This window comes from Thunnus thynnus, chromosome 6 (genome assembly GCF_963924715.1).
Source record: "Thunnus thynnus chromosome 6, fThuThy2.1, whole genome shotgun sequence".
Classification (NCBI taxonomy): domain Eukaryota; kingdom Metazoa; phylum Chordata; class Actinopteri; order Scombriformes; family Scombridae; genus Thunnus; species Thunnus thynnus.
This window is the reverse complement of record NC_089522.1, coordinates 1,403,123-1,410,643: the sequence shown is the minus strand read 5'-3', so window position 1 is coordinate 1,410,643 and position 7,521 is coordinate 1,403,123.

Sequence of the window (7,521 nt, the reverse complement as noted above, 5' to 3'; positions counted from 1 at the left end):
TAAATGTATGAAAGTTCTTGTGTTTTTTTTAATTCTCCATTTAGATTTTTTACTCCATGTAAAATGATTTGCTCAGTCCTGCTTTTTCAACTAAACTCTCAACTAAAGAACACTGCCAAAATCAGACCTTCAGCCTGAAGATTTGGAAAAAGTCATCTATGCTTTTATCACATCAATCACCTTGTTTAGCTGCCTCAGGAAATCTCCTCTGTATCTTCATTCTAACTGATTCAGAAATCTGGAATCTGGAAAAATCAGAAAGCTTCTCTATTACAATTGTGTTTACTCTTGACAAACAAAGCATAAGCAAGTGGTCGGGCACCTCAGCACTTGAACAAGCTTCTGTGACCTCTGACCTCTGGGAGGAGCCTCGGATCTTCTGGCTGTTCCAAGGTCAAGGTTGAAGACTAAAGGTGATGGAACTTTTGCTGTTGCTTCCCACAAAGTCTCAGAGAAGCCAAATCAATGTGCATCTTTAACCCATTTCTTTTGTTTTGGTATGTTTTATATTTTTATACCTTTTATAAAGATGTGACCTGGTGAATTTAATGTTTTTACGAATGTAAAGTAGCACTAACACACTGCATTGAGGTTGGGAATGTTTTAGCCTACCCTTGCCTGCTGAAAAGGTAGACATCAACTGTTTCAGCCAATCATGGATCACAAATATTATTGAAACAACCAATTTAGGGCAACTAACAGTTGTCATTATTGACGATTGACCGTTTTGTCAATAAATTGTCAAAAACATCCATCACATTTTCCCTATATCCTAGGTCACCTCTTTATATGTCTTGTTCTGTTCGACCAACAGGCTAAAAACCAAAAGATATTCAGTTTAGAATGATATAAAACTGAGAAAAGCAGCAAATTTTCTCATTAGAGAAACTTTTGGACAAATAATTGTTAGCATTTTTGCATTAAAAAATGACTTAAAAACTATCAGTTATCATAATAGTTGCTGATGAATTTTCTGGTGAGGAACTAATCAATTAACAGGTCTAAACTAATTGTGCAGTTGTTTTTTCCTCCCAACATGTGAACTCAACAAGACCAGTGTGTTGAATTAATAACCCTTGCTACAAACAGCGTGTTAGTATTCTCTGGTTTAAATGTAGTTTCAGATCAAAGCAGGTAAGCATACCATTTTAAAATTCTGGCCAGAGAATGGCCCAATGTAATCACAGAATATCAGTTTAACTATCAACAGTCAGTATATCGATGTCACCTTTTAAAACCTGCTGGTTGAACCTCCTTCATCACTTTGTTGTCTTTCTCTCCCTCTCTTGCTCCTTCAGTCATGGAGAAACACACACACACACACAAGCATTCATGTGTCCTCTATCTGTATGTCTGCCAACGTGTGTGTGTGTGTGTGTGTGTGTGTTTGTGTGTTTCTTCAGTTTCACAGCCAGGGCCCAGTCCCACAGGAGTGCTGCTTCATCAAGTCTGGTAGTGGGTAGCAAAGGGCATCATCATTAGATTAGTCTCTGATCACTCTCCCTAAGTAATTATCCTCCTGCCTAGGCTCCTGCAGCATGCAGACTTAATTGATTTAATGGAGTGTGTTCTCTCTCTCCCTCTCTCTTCATCTCTGTCTCACTTCTCTTTTTTTCCTCTGCTTCAAGAGCACATTTCCTCTCATCAGAGTTTAGGATTCAATTTCAGAGTCAATGGGGTGAAAGGGCCGTGCACTCTAAAATGGATTGCAGGAGGAATGCTTTTGTCTTTTTTCTTTTTTCTTTCTTGTACTAACACTGCCACATCTCAACACCTTTTTAAATCGGCACACACTGGTGGTATAAATCAGCACGCACTTCTCAAGTCAGTTCAGTTGAATGAAAAAACTTAAACACCAATTGGGGTAAGCATGTTTGCAAGTTAAACTAAATAAAGCTAAAAGGTGCATTTTACCATCAATGCTGAAAGTTCGAAGAATACTAATAAATATACAGAGCTGAACTATGTGTGTAATTTTAGCAAATATTAACAATGCCAGCAGCATTTGTTAAATATACCACAGAAGATAAGGTGAGTATGCACACTATTGATGACTTCATGACTTTCAAAGACATCAATTCAATATTTAATGAATTACAGAACTGCAATTTCTCATTTTGCTTTCACTGAAAGGCCCTCAGTGTCTCTTTCTTATTAGATCTTAAAGTGAGACCAAGTAGCTTTTACTGAACAGTAGCAGCCACTGTGACTACCGGTTGCAATAACAGTATAATAGCAAACTGAATTTCACTTCATTTCCCAAATTGCTTTAAAGACCTGACTGAGATTCAGGGTATTTGTGAGTGGTCAAGTGCCAATTTGTATGATGATTTCCGTTATCTGCCACAGTGCCAAAGCACCCGTTATACAAGTACTTCACAAATTTAACATGGTACTCCTATAACATTACACAAAAATGTAATTTAAAAAAAGAAAGAAAATTGATGCAGCGAAACAACAGATAGTAGGCTTGCTTGAGATGAACTGCACCTCGCCTAGAAAGTAGATCGGGTAGCAGCAGCAGGAGGAAACGACAAAGAGCTGCAGTCAAGTGGGACAGTTTCCAGCAGCCTTCAAAGAATATACAATAAGTCACTGAAATATTTACATCCTGTTAGAGTTGATCTTGATTTAATAAAATGTTACCAGATCAATCTACTCAAGCTTTTAGCTACTCAATCACCAACATTGTTTTACTGGTGTTCTGTATCAGAACCAGGTTTAGGTAGGTAGGTAGGTTTTAGTGGATTTGCACATACAAGGAATGTGCATAACAGTCTGTGTTGTGGTGCATAACAATCAAAACTATACACAAATTAAGTAGTCTTAGATAATATGAAAAAGAAAGAAAGAAATACATAAAATACATTAAAAAAAAATGTAGAGGGGCTGCTACAGGTTTACATTTTAAATGGAAAAGAATGAAAAGAAATGTACAAATATTGAACAGGAGTAAACAGTATATGCAGTGTGCAATTAATAATAATGATAATTCGTTCAGGAGGTTTTTACCAAGAGCTGTATTATCCGCAGAGGTGTCCTCCTCTCTAAAACAAACATACACAATGATTAAAACCAGAAAAAAACACAGAATAAGGCAGTTTTACATAAGAAATCTGTGCTTCTTGGACACTGTTCGGTCGACACAGGACGTCCAGAGGGGCTGCGAGATGAGCTACAGCTAACGTTTGCTCAGCTTGTTTCTCTGACAACTTAAGATCCAGATGTTCAGGAGGTTTTTACTAGGATCCGAATTATCCGCAGAGGTCTTCTCCTCTCCAAAACAAACTTACACAGGGATTAAAACTGGTAAAAACACTGAATGAAGCAGTTTCACGTAAAAAAATCAGTGTTTCTCCAACGCTGTTCAGTGGGCACAAGATGTCCAGAGGGGCTCTGTTTGAGCGAGATGCCACTAACATTTGCTCAGCTTGTTTCTCTGACAAAGAAGATCCAGACCTCCGATGACCGGTTAAAATATGTACTTAAAAATGACCGAGATCTAAAAAGTTAATCATAAAAATGTGACTTAAAACTGAATGAAAGTCAATTTATGACAGTTTCTGGCAGACAAACACAACATGCACAAGATGATCACAATGTCAGTGCATGTATATTCTTTGGTAGAGCAGGTTTGACGCCATTGACAGACCAAATTAAACAGACCATTACCTTGATTAAAATTACATTAAAAATTTGAATTAGTCTGTAGTTATTTGTATTGGTGCAGTGTAGATTGGGCTTTTTAATAAGTGGTGGTAAATGATAAATGGACTATACTTGTACCCCTCAGGCTGAAATTTGTTAATAATATTGTTAATATTGTTATTTTCGAACACACCATCTTTGGAGGTTCTGTCATAACTTGTGCTTGGATGATAATATTCAAGTTGAATCCAACATGGCATAAATTTCAACTTTTCTACATGTCTGTTGATTATTGTGGGACCTAACGCCAGCGCATCATGGGCGCATCACCAACGACAAGTGGGCTAGTGCACACTTGGCTCAGAAATTGCTTTGGCGTGGTTTCATTATGTGATATGTACAAGTGTGTTTTGACTTTTTTCAGACATGGGACACCTTTGCCTGCCCAGACAGTAAGTGTGGGCATTTGGGACAAACCCTCACATTCACAGATTAATTAAAAATATCCTGAGACTGGAGAGTTTTAACATCAGTGTGTGACGTTACTCTTACAAACAAAATATAACATTATATGAGAAAATCTTGGGATGGCATCGACAATAAATTACCATTTAATCAGCCACATGAAAAGAAATATTAATTTCTTTTATTTGTTTTTCTTTGGTTTCCCTTTCAATCTACTGCTCCACACTCTGGTCCAGTAGGCAGCAGTAATGTGCCTTTAGGCCTGCAAATCAAACAAACAAAACATGTTTCATGGTGAGCTAAGGTTCCTCCTTATCCTACTTTTGTGAAAAAAATTGGCATGTTTATGTGACATGCTAAAATATAGTGTAACACTGATACAAGATTATAAGACTCATGAGGTCTAAACTGACTGGCAAATGCAAGTTGCACAGCAATATCTATCTAAAGTTTGCTAGCATTAGCTAACATTCATGAGCCACCAGTAATACCAGACCAAGTCAGGCTGTAGCTGCAAAACCCTTCAGTGGACTGAATTTAGCAAAAGTGTGTTTTATTTCTTATGAATTCAATTTTTTATTTTTACACAGAAGACTGTGTTTATGATTGTGCCACCGTACAAATAAGACAAACATCAGGTAGGACAATACACAACAGGTAATACAGGTAGTATAGGAGGAGAGCACAGCACCATAATAAATAGATAGTGTAAACACAGTGTGGATGTATTGAAAAAAATTTAACATTATACAAATTACCACAGCAAGTACAAACTTGGGCATCACAAGCATGGAGTGAGTGTGAGAGTGCATTGGATGATCATTATTAAGCACAATATTCTTGAGCTTCCAACCCATTCTTTGCTCCATGATCATCTCTAGTGAGTCAGGGGTCAAGCCAATAAAGGACCCTGCCTTCTTGATCAGTTTATTGAGCTTGTTCCTGTCCTCTAAGCTTAAGCCGTACCCCCGGCAGACAACAGCATAAAATAAAACACTTGCCAAAATACTCATGATAATACATGATAAAACATGCAAATGAGTGACCTGCTGACCTCAAAAGACCAGAGCTTCCTGAGGAAAAACAACCTGGACTAGGTTTTAAAGATGGCACTGGTGTTCTCTTTCCAGTCCAACCTATTACCCACAAGGACACCAAAGTACTTATATGAGGAAACCACCTCAAGGGCCTCATCTTTCATCAGGACATGAGTCACAGAAGCCTTTTTCTTCCTAAAAATCAATAAGCTTTTTAGTCTTACTCACATTTAAAATTAGGTGGTTTCCATCACACCATTTTACCACCATCCACCTCCGGTTGCTAGGTGGTTGTCTGTGAGGATGTAGCCAACAAGAGCCAAATCATCAGAAAATGTATGCAGGTGGCAGCCAGATGCTGGACTCAGCCTACAGTCAGAGGTATATGAGGTGAGCAAAAAGGGGACAAAACGGTGCCTTGGGGTGCACCAGTATAATAGTGTCTGTTATGTTGCCTCCAAACCTCAGATGCTGGGGCCTAGATGTGAGGTAGTCCATGACCCATGCAAGAGTGGTGTTGTTTATATTAAAATCAATAAGCTTATTGGCTGGAATGTGTGGCTGAAAAGTGCTAAAATCACTAGAAAAATCAAAAAATAAGATTCTTGCAGGTGCACCAGCTGATTCTAAGTGACTGTAAACTCTGAAGCATATAGAGTAGAGCATCATCCATTCTGACACCTTTCCTGTATGCAAACTGGAGTGGATCTTGGTATAACTGAACTGGAGCACAGCACTGAGTTGCTCTGCACACACCTTGAAGGCACATGGCAAAACCCTATCTTATTTGCCCTGAGCTTCTTAAGCTGTAAGAAAACCTCCTCAGGTGACCATTATTGGGGGGCTGAGGTTACCATTAGACACACTTATGGAGAGAGTGATGTGGACTGATTCAAGCTCAGCAGGGAAATCATTTGTGTTGAAGTGGTTAGCCTCATGAGCACTGAAAACCCCCTGTAACTTTGCAGTGGTAGGGCCATGGCCTGTAATTTGATTCATGCCATTCCACAAACCTCTGGTGTCACTCATCTTTATAATTCCTCTTCCCCTGTCTGTAACACATTTTAGTTCTTCATGTGCTGATTTAATCTGATCCTTGTCACCATTTTTAAAAGCTAATTTCTTATTATTAATAGAAATTTTGATCTCTCTAGTTACACAAAGCTTATTATTTGGGAACCTTTTAATGGTTTTACATGGGACAATCATATCAACACAGAAGTTAATATACTCAGCGACACAGTCAGCAATACTGTCCACATTATTGTCCTCATCATGAAAAATGGTCCAATCCATACATTCATCCTGTAGACACAGCAAAAAGTCATATTCAACTAGGTGAAATGTAAACGATAGATCATACAACAGAATAAGAAGATGTAGACACTAGAAATAATATCCACATATTAAAAGTATGCTAATAAGGCTTAAAATACATGTAGGAATTATTATATATGACTTGAGTATAGAGTGAGTATTTTTTGCTATTTAGTAGAAGAAACTGTTCTGAATATGTCACATAAATGTAACTTGGTAAGAAGTGAACCACCGTCATAACCCTGAAAACCCAGAGTTAAACCTGAAGTTACCTTGCTAATCCCAAATCCTGCCTCGTAGTACAGGCCCCAGGTCTCATGTTGTTGTGGACACTGGGGCTAGATGGTCAAAGAAATAGAGGTCTTCCTTTCAGATGGCTGATGTTAGATAGATAGATAGATATATAGTATGTATTATATTAGTGACTACATCGATGGTTATGGAGCACTTCCTGGCTGCCTTGGATCCAGCTTGGATCAGTAACTGACCATTACAGGGGAAACATCTTTGTAGTTGGATCAAGAGCATGAATTAATTTGTTTTTTTCTCAGTGGCCCCTCTGAGGCTCCGTAGAAAAGAATCACAGTGTGCATATTTTGTCTGTGTGGAACATCAACTCAATGTGGATGTTTGTGTTTGCACAGAGCAGAACACTTATAATGAATGCCACATTAAAGTACTGTACTGTGTTTAGTTTCATTCACAAAAAGTGCTTGTAATAATTTGAACTGCTAGTTTGTAAGGCTTATGGTACAGTCATGACATATGTCACCTGGGCATGCCGTTTGTTGTTTTGTTTTTTCCTTCAGGACAAGGTTGCCCATTCAGAAATGCTTTATTTTGCATGTGAGTACTGTTAGAGTAATTCCAGGACAAATCAACAGATTTTAGAACATTTTCCCAACAGACCATCTTGGATTTGCTTCATACTTTATGTAAATAATGTCATTGTACCCAACCACTAGTGTGCAAAAAATGTTCAGCTTGTATCCTCTTTTGTTTCTGAGATGGAGGCTTTAAAAAAAGAGTCACTGACAGGTTTTCTGACACACCA